The 18,580-nt window shown below is 38.1% G+C and overlaps 1 pseudogene; it reads left to right on the top strand.

The window, feature by feature from the left end:
* LOC112315640 (importin subunit alpha-1 pseudogene) overlaps window positions 1–5,631 on the top strand; it is a 58,931-nt pseudogene extending 53,300 nt beyond the window's left edge.
* The last annotated feature ends 12,949 nt before the right edge of the window (window positions 5,632–18,580 follow it).

The following is an 18,580-nucleotide window of genomic DNA, read 5'->3' as shown; positions in this document are numbered from 1 at the left end:
ATGCACATTATACATGGATATAGTTATTACATATTATGGGTATAATAATCCTGTGTATAATGTACACAAAAACGTGAGAGCACATTATACACGGCAAAATATGGTATTCAATAACAACTTCTCTTTTACTCTCAGAAGTGTTCCACTTTGCAAGATAAATCATGTGATTCCTCTAACTGTGGGTTCATATGTTTCTGTCTGCAGCATCTTTTAGTCTATCTCTGGGAAATTTCCAGATTTTGATGACTCAACTCCCCAATGTAGGCTCCAATGTGTAGAGCTACTATTTCCCGTGCTGGTGTATTACCTGAGGTTTCCATTTTGAAAAGAACAATGTGATGAGAAGGATTTCTGAGGAATCTTTCTGCAGCTGGAGTGCCAGCTTTTGGGGGCTAGGAGTGCAAAGTAAGGTTGTGGGATGCTGGTAACTGCAGCAGCTGAAGAACCTGTAGAACAAAGGTGGCAAACACAAGGCCCGAGGACCGGATCCACCTGGCACCTTGTTTCTACCCGGCAGCAACGCCGAGCTCCCGCTTAACTGTTAAGGAGTACTTACATTTATACAGTCCTAAAATTACATTCGACTCTTTGAAGGCAACCTCGAGGCTGACGTGGCCCCTGGTGAAAAGGAGTTTGACACCCCTGCTGTACAGCACAGCTGTGGAAGTAGGAACTAGAAAAGCACAAGTATGGGAGTGTCCTCACTGGGCTGTTACTGAAAAATTTAGGCACGGTCTTGGTAGCTTAGCCTCAAAGATATTCTCCTGCCTCCTTCATAACTGTATGTTCTATTTAATATCTTTTAATACACTCCCTTTTATGCTTAATTACCTCTGAAACTAAGGAGCTTGACTAAGATACAAGCAAATTTGAAATTTTGAGTTGATAAGATATCTCAGCTGAACATTTTAAGTGCAAGATCCACATGCAAAAGGAGCATTTTGTGTATTGAGTGCTCTAGATCAAGCCTCTTCCACACAACAGTGTTCTTCATAAAAAAGAGCTTCCCATCTGTTACAAAGTTGACCTGGATTGTGTACAAACCATACATTCATTCCAAGCTATGGATTACTTTTTATAAAATGACGTTCAGTTCAGGTAATAAACGTCCTCCTTATATGTCAAATGGACAGAAATGTGTTTGGATGTTAAGTCTGGCATTTTTTTATCCTACATTCCCCTTACTACATTTTCAGAGACGCTGAGTGCTCTGTAGTGCCCACTGTGACAATCAACCAGATGGCTCTACTTTCAATAATGTGACTTGAAAAGTGTTTAATTAGCTTTCTTCCTGCTGCAGACTCACTCTCACTTGCGGGCACCCATTTTAGGAACTAGCCAGCAGCAGAGTACAAGGGCTAGTTGAAATGTGCTGTTACATACTTTTGAAGAGACTCTTCAAAGATCTCATGTGCTACCCAATTACCAAAAGATGTGGCTCATTTTAAGGAGGTACAGTATGACATTTCAAAAATTATCTTTGTGCTCAGATTAAGAATTGCAGGTAGATCCTTTGGCATAGTCATTTTCCTGGGTACTACTAATTGTCCGTTTGAATGAATATAAATCAGCATCTATTTGAACAAAATCCTTCAAACTATTTTTCTATTCTTTGTTATGCTTTGGCATTTTCTTTGACTATGAATGACTAAATGTCTAGAAGGGTCATATATAGCTTTAACCTTGAACTACACCCTCATGACTGAACCAGGGCTCTCAGCTCCGTGTATGCAGCTGTTATTACTGCTTGGGCATCATATTCTGAGGACATGTAAAGATTCACAAGTACATATACACAAGTGTACACGCAGGTATTTCTGCTTAGTCAATTGAGTCCTTTTGCATAAGCAAAAGCACGATATGCTTTCTGTAACTTCAGAGAAAGCAGTAGCTGCAGAGGACATTTGCAAGAACTAGAAAGGCTGTTGATAATTTCCATGATTACAAAGAACATTTAAAGGCTCTTACTTTCCTCTATAACTGGTATCAAACAGTATCAAACAACTCTGATTCCCATGTTTGTGCAATAAACTGGTCAACTTACGGTGGAAAGCTTTAGAGACTCACATAAGGTTGGCGGATTTGCTTTCTTCATCTTTCTCCTCTTTCCCATTACTCTACTTTATTCATTAACCCACTATATCATTTTCATAGTCACCAAAACCTCACTCATTTTAAGTATCACTATTTAAAAATTCTTCATACTCTTTAAAACACCCAACTAGGAGATTTTCTCTCATTAGTAAGTAATGGAGCAAACATTTTACATGCCCGAGAATGTGCATTATATCATATAATATAATGATATAATATATAATGAATATAATATAATGTAATAATATAATGAATGTGCATCATCATTATAGCAACCCTATAACGTAGGCATTCTTCTTAACATATCCGTTCCAATGTATAGATGACACCAGGGCTTGACGAAGTTAGTGGATTTTCCCATGGTTATCTATTAAGGAAATGGTGTAGCTACAATTTAAGCAAGCACTCATACAGTACCCAGGACAATAACAGAATACTTCATCTCTGCCAATTAATAATGAATGAATGAAATGCCATTAACCGTAAAGCCAGAGCACTGGAAGAAGTTTTAGTAATTAGCTAGACCTTTCATCTCTCTTGGTTTAGAGACACATATAAAAAGGTAGAACTCCAGAAAATGCCTCCTACTACCTTTGATAAGTGAAAATATCTTTCCCTTAATACTTCTGGGCTACCCTGAGTATGCTTTTTTTTCAAATCCAGTTTAAAGAAGAATAAGTTAATAAATTATTTCTACTTATATGAAGGATTAGATCCTTGCACACAAAATATTCAGAACACTTTTAAAAATATTGGATTAAATTTTTATAAATTTATAAATTTTTAAACTGCATGTTTGGAAAAAATAAAGAAAGTTAAGAAGAAAAGGTGGGTTTTTTTGTTTGTTTTTGTTTTTTACTTTAGTGGTTAAAGATTATACCAAGGAAAAAAATTCCCATTACTTAATATTTAATTTTCAGTGTATTTAACTAGGTTTTTAAAACTCTTCGGTTGTTTCTGCTCAATACTGCTACAATTCAGAGCTGTAGAAGCAAATGGTTTAAAAGAATGAAACTTTTCTCCCATAGGATTTTCTTTCTGAGTTGGGTACTTCACTGTCAGAGAAAAACAGTTTTTCCTTTCCTGAAACTCACTTCTATTATAGTTGCCCCTTTCTTCTATGCAACTAGAAATACTTAGAATAAAGTTTTTTCTAAAAGCAATCCCTGGGTACCCAACTACTATAGTTGTTGATCCCCCCACCCCAATTACATTCTGAAATAGTACTTCTTTCTGTTGACTCACTTTTTGGGGGGAAATGATGAGGGTAGGTAAATACCAAAGGAAAAAAAAAGGGGGGGGTTAGAAGAGTGGCTCTGAAGTGCAGTAAAATATGTGGTTGAGGTTCAGAGACTTTTCTGGAACTGAAATTTTTATAGTACAGTCAGAGGTCTTCCAGGTAAAATAAGTGCTCTGTTAAAGAAAAATACAACACCACCACCATGTCAAAGCTATTTTTAAACATCGACCTCTGTGGGCTCTGTCTTTTAACACTCTCCTCCTGCTTGCTTCAAATGAGAGAGGACAAGGTGCAGAAAATAGGGTAGGTTTCCCAGATCCTATGTTTTTCTGATGTCTTTTCGCTGCAAGGCAAGAACATACTCTTAAAACAAAACAAAACAGAGTGTTTAAATTAAATTCAATAATTCCTGTGAACAACAGTTTAGTCATGCTCAAAGAAAGAAAGTGATGTTGCTAAGACTTTTACACACACCATGGAGATACATTTTTCACAGTAGAGGCACAGCACACACTTTCTCTGGAATAAACAACAGAACAATGGAACACTCGCAATATTGTAAGGTGAAGAGAATGCTTAATTCATCCAAGCTGTTATGCTCTGAAAGATATACTGAAAACTTTCATGGTGAAGTTTATTTTTTTATTACCTGAATAGAAATTTTTTTCTGGTGGGAAAATATCTTTTCCAAAAACAAGATGTTTAAGCTTAGACCTTACCCTAAAAGTAGTTTTCTATTTTTCTTTTAAATGTTCAAACATTGGTGAACACATCATAATAATCTTAAATTACACAGACTTTTCTGATAGGAAAGTCTTTCCCCAGAAGATATTTGTTAATGAAAACTATAGAAATTCATTTTTCTGAGATTGTATTTATTCACTGGAGACTACAATTTTTTTTCCAGAAGTTTCTACCACTGTTTCTGGTTATTTGAGTAAAATCCATTGCAAAGTCAAGGGTTTGTTTCATTCAGAAGCAAACATACCAAAGTTGGTTTAGTGAATTATGTCAATATATGATATTTTATTCTTAATCCAGTAAACAGGTGAACAAATTTGTTCTGCTAGTTGACTTGCATCAATGAAACTTAAGTGCTTTTTGCACAGTAAATTGAGATTGAACAGGTTTCTAACTCAAATTATTATAATGAGGAAATGATTTTACCTTATTTAAGACAAGAATGGTGTGCCTAAGTAATTTTCTCTGAATTAACAGTTATTTGAGGTGAAGAGGAGTAAACAATACAATGTGGGGGACTGCAAAGTATCCTTTGAGTTAGGCTTGTAAGAATGGAAACTACTGCTTAACACAAGGGAAAACAGATTAACACAATTGAGCACGTGAACCAAGTAATTCATGTGCTCATGAGTTTCTCTCATGTTTTTCCTTGCTGCCACATCCTCTCAGATTATTACACTCTTAAACAGGAGTTGTGCCCCAGCTTGTGAAGCTCCTGGGAGCTACTGAATTGCCAGCTGTGACTCCTGCACTAAGAGCCATAGGAAATATTGTCACTGGGACAAATGAACAGACTCAGGTTGTAATAGATGTGGGAGCACTTGCTGTGTTTCCCAGCCTGTTAATGAACTCTAAGACTAATATTCAGAAGGAAGCTACATGGACAATGTCAAACATCACAGCTGGCCGCCAGGACCAGATACAGCAAGTTGTGAATCATGGATTAATCCCATTCCTCGTTGTTGTTCTCTCTAAGGCAGACTTTAAGACACAAAAGGAAGCTGTACGGGCTGTGACCAACTATACAAGTGGTGGAACAGTCGAACAGATTGTATACCTTGTTCACTGTGGAATAATAGAACCATTGGTGAACCTCTTAACTGTGAAAGATACCAAAATTATTCTGGTTATTCTGGATGCCATTTCAAATATCTTCCAGGCTGCTGAGAAACTAGGTGAAACTGAGAAACTTAGTATAATGATTCAAGAATGTGGAGGTTTGGACAAAACTGAAGCTCTACAAAACCATGAAAATGAATCTGTATACAAAGCTTCATCAAACTTGATTGAGAAGTATTCCTCTGTAGAGGGAGAGGAAGATCAAAATGTTGTGCCAGAAACTACCTCTGATGGCTATACATTCCAAGTTCAGGATGGCGCTCCTGGGACCTTTAACTTTTAGATTGTACAGCTGAGGCATAAAATGTTGTTTGTTGTGTGCTATGTTTGGTATAAGTTTGTCTTACTGTTTCTCTACTAAGAACTCTTTTTAAATGTGTTTTGTTATTGTAGCACTTTTTACAATGAAACTATACTTGAACAGTTCCAAACTGTACATACTGTATGAAACTTCTCCTTTCAATGAGTTTCTTATTTCTGTGTGGAATGTCCTATCTTATAGTGTCTTATAAATAAAGATTAAGTTTCACCATTAAAAAAAAAAACATATTGACCATCCGGACTTTTGACCAATAAGAAGGTATAGGTAGATACACTATGACTCCTTGCACAACCAAAAGAAAGACAACAAATTTAACAACAAAAAACAACCAGAACTGCCAGAAAATTGAACTGTATGGAAGTCCAACAACCAAGAAGTTAAAGAAGAAGCATTCATCCAGACTGGTAGGAGAGGTGGAGACGGGCAGCCAGAATGGAGAGGACATACGGCAAGGCAGCTGCTGGTGGATCGGATGGCCCCATATTTTCATGCAGATAAACCAGAAGGAACAACTGGGAAGTGAAACAGACCACAAAACCCAGGATTCCAGTGTGGGGAGATAAACCCTCAGTACCCCTGGCAGTAAAAACCTGTGGAAATTGCAGCAGTGGGAGGAACTCCCAGCCTCACAGGAGAGTTCACTGGAGAGACCCACAACGTCCTAGAACGTATACAAGCCACCCTTCCGTGAATCAGCACCTAAATGGCACAAACCACTTGTGGGAAGTGGAAAAGTGACTGAAAGCCAACCAAGAGTGAAATAAGCAGGACTGTTTTCTATTGGCTCCCTCTCCCACATGCAGTGACACGATGCAGTGGATTGGATTGCTCTGCCCTGGTGAATACCTAAGGCTCTGCCTTTTAGAATGTAACAAGCATGCCTAGACAAAAATGGCCCAAAATAAGAACAAAATATGCCCAAAATATGACCCAAATATAAGAACAGATCAAAGCTCCAAAAATAAAACTAAGCAATGAGATAGCCAATCTATCAGATGCAGGGCTCAAAACACTGGTAATCAGGATGCTCACAGAAATGGTTGAGTATGGTTGCAAAATAGAGGAAAAAGCGAAGGCTATGCAAAGTGAAATAAAGGAAAATATACAAGGAACCAACAGTGAAGGGAAGGAAACTGGGACTCAAATCAAAGGTTTGGAGCAGAAGGAAGAAACGAACATTCAACCAGAACAGAATGAAAAAAACAGTAATTCAAAAAATTGAGGAGGGACTTAGGAACCTTCGGGACAACTTTAAACATTCCAACATCTGAATCATAGGGGTGCCAGAAGGAAGAGGGGAAGAGCAAGAAATTGAAAACTTATTTGAAAAAATAATGAAGGAGAACTTCCCCAATCTGGCAAAGGAAATAGACTTCCAGGAAGTCCAGGAAGCTCAGAGAGTCCCAAAGAAGCTGGACCCAAGGAAGCACACACAAAGGCACATAATAATTGCATTATCCAAGATTAAAGGTAAGGAGATAATCTTAAAAGCAGCAAGAGAAAAGGAGACAGTTACCTACAAAGGAGTTCCCATAAGACTATTAGCTGATTTCTCAAAAGAAACCTTGTAGGCAAGAAGGGGCTAGAAAGAAGTATTCAAAGTCATGAAAGACAAGGACCTCCATCCAAGATTACTCTATCCAGCAAAGCTATCATTTAGAATGGAAGGGCAGATAAAGTGCTTCCCAGATAAGGTCAAGTGAAAGGAGTTCATCATCACCAAGCCCTTATTATATACAATGTTGTAAGGACTTATCTAGGAAAAAGATAATCAGATATATGAACAAAAATGACAACAAACTTACAACTATCAACAACTGAACCTAAACAAAAACAAACTAAACAAACAACTAGAACAGGAACAGAACCAGGGAAATGGAGATCACATGGAGGGTTATCAGTGGGGAGGGGGGAATGGGGGGAAAGTTACAGGAAATAAGAAGCAGAAATGGTAGATACAAAATAGACAAGAGGAGGCTAATAATAGTGTAGGAAATGGAGAAACCAAAGAACTTATATATATAACCCATAGTCACGAACTAAGCAGGGGGTTGCTGGTGGGAAGGGGGCTGCAGAGTGGATGGGAAAAAGGGGAGAAAAAATGGGACAACTGTAATAGCATAATCAATAAAATAAATTTTAAAAATATTGACCGGATCAGTCAGTTTGACTGTGAGACAAATGTCACATCATGCATTTATGTGGATAATAGAAATAGTGTGTTGGCTTTTATGAATGATGATGAGGTATATTCTCACCTCCTAAAGGTAGTAGTGAATAGTGGCATGTTTGGTCACGTGATGACTAGTGAACAGAATTTCCCCATTGGTTCTAACAGTGTCAGGATTGCCATCTATACTGGCTCCTTATGAAAAGTCCTTGTGGCAATAGATTTTCGGGACGGAAAGATGTTACCACCTCTGTGGCTATTTATTCCCTTGTAGACATCTGAGTTTCCATCTGTTATTTTCTTTCATCATGAAGAACTTGTTTTAAAGTTGTTTCAATATATTCTGGATTGCAATGTTTTTGATAAGAAATCAGGGATGATTTTTATTTTTAAACATTGATATGAAATATTTAAGATTTTATTTTTATCATTTTTCAGTAAATTGATTAAAATGTGTCTCGGTGTGATTTAATCCTTTATTCTAGTTAGTGTTTGTTAAGTTTCTTGATGGGTATTTTTAACCAAATATGGAAAATAATCAGTGAATGTTTATTAAATATTTTTATCTGCCCCTTCCATTTCTCTAACTCTTCTTATATTCATACTAGAAGGCTTGGTATTGTGCCATCTATCATTGAGACTGTGTTCATATTTTTAGCTATTTTTCTCTCTGTTCTTCTACATAAAAAGTTTCTAATGTTTTGTTTATAAATTTGCTGACTTTGTGCTTCATCTCTTGTTAAACTCATTCAATGAATTTTAATTTCAGATATTATAATTTTTAGCCTTAGATGTTTCATTTGGTTCTTTTTATTTTTTTTTAATTTTTCAACTCATCTTTAAAATCTCATTTAAATCCTCAAATACATTTATAATGTCTGTTTTAAACTTCTATCTATAAAATTTATTATTTCTGTCAATTATAGGTCTGTTTCTATTGACAGTTTTTTTCTTTGGATGATGGGTCACATTTTTCTGCATCTTTTCATGACTGCTTGTATTTGATTGGTTGCTGAACTTTGTGAATGTTGTTACACTGTTGAGTATGAAGATTATGATGTTTTTTTTTTTTAACACTTTTGGGCTTTCTTTCAGCAAGCAGTTAATTTACATGCCAAAGAAAGTATTTTCAAAGCCCATTTTAAGTTTTGCTTGGGTGGGTTTAGAACAGATTTTAACCTTGTACTAGTTCACCTTCTCTACAAAGATATAACCAATTTTAGGTCTGTAATGAATGCCCTGGTGAATCAAAGAGGTCTCTTCTAGCTTGTTGACTGGAACACCAACATTTCCCCACCCTGTGCAAGATGTAGCGGTGGTTCAATTTAAAGTTATCCTGCAGTTATTCTTCCTTGGTGGTTATTCTTTCCCTGGCTTTGTTGAATTTCACTGCATTTGCCTCAGAGACCCATTTAAAGAACTCTAGACCTCTTTTTTTGCTTGTATAGATCTCTCATTTCTGGTACTCTGCCAAGAAAATTTAACCTGACCCAGCCTCCCCAAACTTTTATCCCTGTTTTCTGAGCTTAGCAATTCAGTTGGGCTCATCTTGACTTCCTCCTCTTGCACCGTGGTCTGAAAGGTGTTTCCAGGTGGAAAGCAGCATTAATCGTCAGCCCCTATCATTTATATTCTTTCTCTCAGGAATGACAAGCTTGTGCAGACTTTTTTTTTCTCATGACTGAACACTAAATTTTATGTGTTTTGTTGAGTTTTCTAGTTCACTAAAGGAAGGCAGCGGATTGAGAAGCAGTTATTTCATCATGGCCAAATTCAGAAATTTAAAATTAAACTTTCTTTAAATTTTATTTCTCCTTTTACTGGAATGTAAGATTCATGGCTTCTATTCCCGAATGTTCCATCCCGAGTTTCTTAGGTAGTGTCAGATATACAACAGGTCCTCAAATATTTGTTGAATAAATGACGAGAAGGAGTCTAATCAGGAAGTATTTAAATGTACATAAAATTCCATATGACTAGTGGCTTAATTGAATAGGAGCCTTTATTTTGCACCTTGTTAAAAGTCTGGAGGTACATAATTCCTGGCTTTGGTTCAACTGCAGAGCATTAAGGACACAGGCTCTGTCTAGCCACTATATCCTAAGAGGTTTTTCTCTACTTGTAACGCCTGTAGCTTCATGGTTACCAGGAAACTGCCTTGTTACTTAGTATCAATGAAGAATATGTACTGAGTTAATACAGTATATTTAATTCTACAAAGGACAAAAAAAAGCAAATGGATAGATGTTACTTGTAAGAAGTCTCAAGTATAGATTTCAGTCAAGTAACTTGTGAGTCAGACAGAAATCATAAATTGTATAGATTTTAAGTTACTAATCCATAAGACCCATTTGATATAGAATAAGTGGAACATTAATGTATTAGTGCAAAACATAGAACAATGTCACTTATAGAAAGAGATAGAGAGACCATGAATATCTTAAATATGCAAAGTATGGATAACATCAACTCTGGTCTGAAAGCTATGCCATTGGTAACGCATTCTGATCCCACATGCCCCTTGCCCATGGATTGGTGAGTGATGCTGCGGTTAGCGGTGCCACTGCATCACTGCAATTGAGCAGCATGTGTTGGCTCCAGACGCCCTGTCTGTAGATACCCCTTGCTTACCTTAAACTCTGGTGCTATAATACACTAGTTCAGCAGGAAGGCTGATATAGCAGAGAGAGAGAGTCTAGGTGAACACAGAACCTAGGAAATCCCTCTCTACCTTTTCACTTTCCTCTTGCTACTCACTGTAGATGTTAGGCTTATTAAACTCTTGTGTGTTTCAAGCATGTTAGTTTGGTCTGTAAATCCTCCTGCCCCATGACCTTAGGGATATCCTTCCTGGTGCTGCAGATGGAGATGTGGTACAGACTCTTTGTGGTCATGGACCAAGAATTGAACAGACTACACAGAGTAAGTGAAGCAAGTGAGACTTATTAAGAAAAGCACACTTCTTAAGACACGGAAGTGGGCTACCTCTGACCAGAGAATGGCCCCCTTCTGCCAAAATGGTGCAGGCTTTATAGGGGGTTGGTTTTTTCTGAATTCCTTTGTTTCATTTGGCAGGCTTTTTACGGAGCATGCAGAAGTGATTATATAACTTTTAAACTTCTGTTCATGTGATTTCCCACAGTCCTCCTTGACTGCTCACCCAAGGGTCCAACTGCAATGCTAATTTATTATAATAGCATGATAATAAAGCAAAGGTGAAACAGCGATCAACTACAGCTAGGGTGTGCCTATGAGGCCCCTTGCTACATGCTACAAGGCATTTCTTGGTAACCAGGACATTGGATGCTGGCTGAGGCCTGTCTCCTGCCTCACTGGTTAGAGCTCATGTGGCATCACAATGTTTTCCCATCCAGTAGCGTGATCTCCATGTTGCAGGTGAGAACAAAGAGGTAGAAGCAGTGCCAGCAGGGCCTGGATTGTTTAAAAAGCAATTCTAAGCTTTAGTGAAAACTTCCTAGCAGACTTCTCCTTCTGTTTCACTGGCTAGGACGCTGTCCCATGGGAGCCTCTAGCCTTCAAGGCAGGCGGGCAAGAGAATTTCTAGTTTGGGAATTTCTAGACCTGTCATGGAGATGAGCAAGGAGAAGATTTGGAAATCCATATGCAAACAGGCAACCAACAGTGTCTGCCCCAGTTATGCTATTGAATTTGAAACTCGGATTTCTTGTCAAGAAAATATAACTCTGCCTGATTGGATTTTTGTAAGGATAAAATTAATATTGTATATAAGATACTTTACACAGTGTCTGGGGCATTGAAGCAACTATGTCTTCTCTGCAGAAAAGAAATACTGGATGTTTTCTCATTTTTTACCAAGTTCATACTTCTTAGAATGACAATTGAGGTCTTCCTTAATCTGGTGCCAAACTGTTTTCCTCTCTTATCTCTGTTTTACCCTGGTCCACGCTGTAAACATCCATGTCTGAACAGCCCCGCCTCTTGGGGGGCTCCACCGCTTGCTGTAGGTCAGATCCCACTCCAGGCCCAGGACCAATGCTACGCCCTCCTCTTCGCCTCCCCCACCATTGCCTCTTGTCAGGATGGCTTTCTATATTCCCCGTGGTCCCATACATTACATCGTTGCTTTGTTAAAGCCCAGTCTGCAATTTCTCCAACTTAACCTCACAACTGTCAGATTTTATCATCAAAATTTAAGTTCTTTGAGCCACAGGGCCCAGAACACAATAGGGGCTGAGGGTATTTTTAGACATATTGTCAAATTGGAACTGGGCTTCAGAAATTCTCACATTTCCCACCTAAATGTTCCCAGTCTCTGTGCCTTGAAGTCCTTCTAACTATATATTGCTAGACAATTAAAAGCTGTTTTTTCCGTGTCTCATTTCAGATTGAGAGGTAGGGCTCTGACCAGAATATCCCCTGGGCCACATCATTCTCTGTGCTCTGTGGCACTTTGATAGATTCCCACCGGAGAGGAATCCCTGGGGCCAAGAGCAGCAGGGATGTCAGCTGGGGAAGGAAGTCAGTTAAAAACACCTTATTTTTTGTTTGAGGACACTCATGGGCTTTTGAGTTAGCCATAGGCTATGATCTATAAGAATTACTACAAACCTGTAACTGGGACGGAATTCTGCCAAGTTAGTACTTCTTGGTGACATTAAATTTGCGCAGCATTTGTGATTAAATGTAAACAGGAGGAAAACATTGTTATGCTGACTCACAAGTAGGTTGGTTCAAAAAATAAAACCAATCCAATAACCCTTCTTTAAATTAAAAGCTTAAACATAGGTAAATGGCAGTCCATCCTTAGCACTGTCTTTTAGAATTCAAATATTGAAAATGATCCACAACATTTCCGTAGACTCTTTAAGAAACCCATGCTATCTTAACATCTTAGGATTTTTTTTCAAATTGTAACAAAGGCTTTTCTTTACATGTATTTAATTCATCAAGAAGGATAGCTATTCTTTAAAAATTTCAGTCTAAGAATTTCTTATTGCAAGAATATATAACTTGGCAAGAAATGTTTTCCAAGGTATAGCACCTTTTATTTAATTAAAAGGTTTTGTAAATATTTCTTTTATTTTATTGCTACTTTGAAAGAACTTAAATGCTTTAAACAGCAAAAGGAACATTTTAAAACAGCTAAATTATATCAATTCTCAGGAAATTTATACTGAGTTCATAAAACATTGTACTTTGATAAGAATCAAGAGAAGTAACTTTTAAAAAGATAACATCTTATGATAGAATGTTTCTAGACTTTTAAGATATTTATCCTGTGGAACATTGGGTATTGATCATATTTTATGTTCTTTATGTACCCCAGACAAAATCATAGGAGGTTAACATAATAAGATTTTTGTTATTTCCAATTGATCTGATAATAAAGACATACTTATAAATATTTATGGTTCTTTAGGACATTACAAATTTATATAAATAATAATAAAAGAAAAAGAAGAATGGATGATCAGGAGTAAATGCTTATTTCTTATTTGAATCTATGGATAATTTATTTTCAGCAGATATATTTGAATACTGACTGTTAGATTTTAGGAACAAATAATTCCTAATACACTTATTTCTTCAAGGACTCAATGCAATGGATGGTTTATATCCATTAAACTATTGATTCTGAGTAAGAGTTGAGGTCATGGGAAAATTTTAGCTATTACAGTGGAAAACTACCATCAGGGTCCTATTATTATGTCTGTGTCCACCCCAAGTTCATGTCCAGGAGTCAGGAGGATTCAGTCTACTTCACTGTGGAGAAAAGTGAAGATTTACCACTTCTGCACTGCATTTTTATAAGAAAAAAGAAAAGCTCAAGAGCAAGAAATCAAAGAAGAAAGGCAGGCAGAAAGGAAGGAAGGAAAGAAGGAGGGATGAAGGAGCCAAGACATTTTTCTTTCTAACAGTATTTTTAAGCGCCAATTTAAAATATTGTTTTTAGATCATCTATGAGCTAGAGTTGGCTGGGACTATATTAGATCTGTTTACAGATTTGGATGCAGAATATCTGTTCTATTCATATTATTTTTGGACATTACCCTTTACTTAACCTGGATGAAACAGGATGGGAAAAAGTTATTCTCTTTGAAAAGACAGAGTGCATTCTTTTCTTGGTCTCCTCCTTCTCTTTCTTCTCCTCTCTCTCCCCCTTTCCTCCAGTCAAGTTTATTGCAATGGCATGTGAAAATCAAATATTTCAGGCAGATTTGAGGAATCAAGACAGGATGATGACCAAAAGGATATCAATACAATCAGGAAAGAGTTACTGAAATAGAATTACTTATAAATTCCTGTATCACTCTACAATGTTAGAGAAACTGTTCAATATCTGATTTTATAAAACAAATTACTCTGTTTTACTTTTCAAACCTATCCTTTATCAGAAAAGAAAGAAAGAAAAAAGGTAATAATCAGGTTGCATTGTGTACATTTTAGTTTAAGAAATTGAAAAGAGTTTCACTGAATGAATGAATGACTTGTATAATGAAAAGTATTAATAGAACTGCTGGCATGCTTTTGGTCTGGCAATTCTTACTCTTTGGTTTATCTATATCCAGTCAGACTGGAGATACTGGATTAATGACTAGAATCTGGATACTTATTAATTGAGATTGAAAGTCCTCCTGTTTACCTTGACATAGAATTCAAGGTGACCTCATTTTTAAATGCAGGGACTAACTCTTTGATTATGCATCTCTTCTTTTATGACTCATGCTTTCAGTGTACTCATAGGATGATCTATAAACTTGGGAATGTATTCATACAAGGAATTAGCCCTTTGCAGTTTGCATTTCATTGCCTTTGAAATAGTTTCCTTTAGAATTGTCGTGACTGAAGAACACTCCTGTCTCACAGGCGAAAAATTGAGCTCCAGGCTTGTATAGAGAGTGGGGAGCTGTGGTGAGTGGCCCTGCCCCTTCTGGATTTCAGAGGCTAAGCAGTGCCTGACACCAAGCCCGGCCAGGACCATTCCCACTCCGCCTGGCCCAAAGGATTAGGATGCATATATTCTTGTGCTGCACTCTCCACTTTCAGGTGTGGGCTGACGAGACAGTGTGCTCTGGCTTATTTTTATTTTTACCTCATTCTCTCTGGCCTTGTCTGTGGACAGAGTGGCCCCAGAGCTTGTCAGGAGCCAGCAGGAAAGGTCTTCTTGTTGGGGTGCAAAACATGGGTCCCCTGAGGGTGGGGGAGCCCCACCATTGCCCCCAAACCCAGCTGGGAGACAGGAGGGGGGCGTGGTGGGGAATGCCCACAGAGTGAAGAGTACAGCTTTGAGGTACATTATTGCATGACAAAGGCAGGTTAGCAGCCCATGCTTTCCTGAAGGAAGATATATATCAGAAGCTGCAGAATTGTGTATGTGACTGTGAGAACCTGCAGTGATTCGTGACATGGCCTAGGGGGTGGCAGATACTAATGCACCATAGGAAGAGCCTGATGTTAGATCATGTAGGAAGCTCTGAGCCAAGCATTTAAAATTGGAGTGGGAGGTCTGAAGGTCAGGCTGCCACAAGGTCATGAGGTCTGTCTGGAAGTCTGCCTGAAGAAGATAGAGACAGGGCTGATGGAACTGTGGGGACCTGCCTGGCCACCCAGACTCATGAGAAGTGCTTGGAACTGAACTTGGACCAGGAATGCTGAGCTGCAGAATACTACTTTCCTGAAGGACATACAGATAAGTCACTCTCTTGGTATGGGACTTTGGAGCTTGGTGCAAGCTCTCTTTCTCTGGGCTTTTGGCACGTGGACATTTTGGGCTTCTGGCCCTGCTTCCTACATGGATGGGAGTGCTCGTGGGACAAGGAAATGCGGGGCCCACCAGGGGCTAGACCCTGCATGGATGACAGCCCACTCCTGGAGGCAGGGTCCCCTGCAGAGACACTTGCATCCCTGGGCCCCACCCCCTGGGATAGTGTAACATGGCACACAGTTTCCCGGCCTGCTACATGGAGACAGAACAACACACTCTAGACCCTGAAGGAGAGAGCTGCTGCGAGAGGATGGTGACTCTGAAACCCACAAGTGCACATTATAGAGGGGATGGAGATCTGTTTGCCTGACTGTCTGATGGGCCTATAAGGATATGGGGAACTTCCGGGCACAGTTTTGGCTTGTAGCCTTTTGAGAAGCAAGGAAAGTTCTGGGTCTTGTGGGAGAGAGGGCTCTGAGCAGGAATGCTCTCAGCACCCACAAGCTAGGAACCCTGTTAATAAAAACCTGTTTCCTTCAACACCAGTTGTTGAGTTACGTGAATCAAAGGTGCAAGTGGCCGAGCCCCGGCTTGCATGGTTACATTCTCAGTGCCTCAAGGGGCATGCTAGGACTCTGAAGCAGGAAGAAGCATGAAAAAGACTGGATGCCAGTCTAGGACAATGAAGAATCCTCTCCAGCCAGTTCCCAGGCTTCCTCACAGACTTTTCCTGCTGTTTCAAAGAGAATTGTGAGTAATTTTCAAGGCCACTTAGGTCCCAAAGATTATTGGTCTTTGACATGTGACTGCGTCATAGAAGAGAAAAATAATGATCAGATAAAAATACCAGTGACATTAGAAATCTCGGGCCAGATAAGCTGACGAAACTGCTCTAGGCCATCAGGAACCAGTGCCAGAGATCATCTAATAGTCCCAGTCTCTAATTTAAACTAAGAAGAAATTGACACTACAAGCCACCTTCATCTTATTTTCTTGATTTCCAAGAAATACATTTCAGTTGATGAGAACCTTAAATATGGTTATGTTTCTTTCTTAGGTTTACTTTTTTCTGAAGAGTTATCATTAAATCAGTATCTTGGAAATTAAGAACATAAGGTATATCCCACCAAAGAACTACAAGGGGACAAGGAGAAGTGGGGATAAAAATATACCCAAGATGATTGTCCAGTAGTACAGATGAGCCAGCTGGCAGAGTCAGCATCCACACTGGACTTGTGGGAGTGCCATGAGCTGAAGAAGGAGCACTTACTTGGCTTTGCAGACAGCAGAAGCTCACCCCAGAGAATCTAAGACTACAGTCTTATCACATGATGGATCACATGTGTTTCTCTTAAAATTCCATGCCAGCCATGAAATCCATGCAAATTCCACAGTTTGGGGAAGGTCTCAGGGAAAGGTGTCCAGGTCTGGGCACAGCAGTGTATTGATCTTGTGAATGGGGGTCACCACAGGGTGGGGATGAACGCAGCCACCACAGGCAGCCTTTCTCAAACACAGACAGTGAGGGTTGAGGCAGAGGCTATATTTTGGGCTCTGGGCTGGAGCAGGTGATGAGACAGATGTCCTTGCTGTAGCATTCCATTTCCCTATGGGTCTGGTGTTTTCATTTTGTTCTCCCTCTTCAACTTTCTAGCTTTTAATATATTGCTGATATCAATAGCTAGTCATTTATGCAAGGCTTCCTGGGTGGGTATTTTTGTGTTTGAGCTATTTTTGTTAAATTATGAAATTATGCCTGGCAAGTCTTGTGAGATCACAAAGGGTGTTTTTCATCTGATTCTAAAACTGGGTGATCTGAATCAGAGTATGTGACGTTGGAATAGGCAGTTATGAGAGGGTAAAGTGCTCATGGGTAAATCGATTAGGCTCCAAAAAACAGAACACAGCACACAAGATAAGTAACCACTGGTCTTTTTAAAATATATTTTTCATGCTTGGATTTATCTTTTGAAGTATGATTTAAACTGCAGATAACTGAGGCCAGATGTTTGCATTAATTAATGACTTGAATTAAAGTTAGTAACATTGTTACTATCATCAAAGTCTTCCAGAAAGTTTTCTCCCATATTGTAAAAAGTGGAAAGATATTAAACATAATACCAAAATGCCTTAGAAATCAGGGAGGAAACAAAAATGAGAAATTTCTGGCTCTTCATTTAAATGCATGTTGAAATATTTTCTGACTATGCAAGTAACATATGGACATTGTAATAAATTAAATATGCAGGGAAAAAGTCATAAAGACATGCATATCACCCATAATTCCATCCAGAGAAAATGATTTTTATAGTTGAAATACGTCCACCATGATGCTGATCTACTGTTGTGTGGCCAGATTTTTGCAACATGATGTATCATAAAAAATTTTGTATCAAAAATATAAGAAATAAAAGTCATTTAAATTTTCTAACAATTATTTACTAGAAATAACTACTTTTTAGGTATTATTTATTTGTTTCCAGTACTTTTGTATGTATAGGCTAGAAACTGGCACAGTTTTTTTTGTCAAGGGCCAGATAATAAATATTTTATGCTTTCCAGGCAGATGGTTTTGGTCACAACTAATCAACTCTGCCATTATAGCTGGAAAGCTGCCACAGACAATACATAAACAAATGGGTGTGACTGTGCCAGCATAACTTTATGTACAAAAATAGGCATGGGCCAGTTGGCCTTTGGGTTGCAAATGGCACATCTTTGGCATAGATATATATTATGTTGCATATAACCAGATTTCCACTCAGGTTTCATGTGACTATTTCAGGTGAGAAAATATATTTATAAAACATGCATGTAAATGGTTTCAATCTATTATTTTTGTATGTGTATATTGTGATTTATATTCTGTATTATTGGACTATATGTTTTAAATTTTCTAACATGATAACTTTGATGAAAATAATTTATGCATAATCCTGTGTTCATGTTTTGAATCTTTTTATGTGGAATAAATTTATGGAAATCAAGCTATTGAACCAAATAGAATAAATGTTCCTTAGGTTTTTGATACCTATTTCCAAATTGCCCCATAGAAAGTTGGTATTGATTTATACTCTAGGAAAAGTGTATTAGAGTGACTATTTCTCTACACAGTTAACATTTCCTGAGTCTAACATTATTTAATTATTTGTTTAGTATTTCTCCACCAATAATATTCATTTTTCATGTGTTTATAGGCTATTAAAT

The sequence above is a fragment of the Desmodus rotundus genome, chromosome 8 (genome assembly GCF_022682495.2).
Source record: "Desmodus rotundus isolate HL8 chromosome 8, HLdesRot8A.1, whole genome shotgun sequence".
Classification (NCBI taxonomy): Eukaryota; Metazoa; Chordata; class Mammalia; order Chiroptera; family Phyllostomidae; genus Desmodus; species Desmodus rotundus.
The sequence above is the reverse complement of the archived record's forward strand: the minus strand, read 5'-3'. Positions and strand labels throughout refer to the sequence as shown.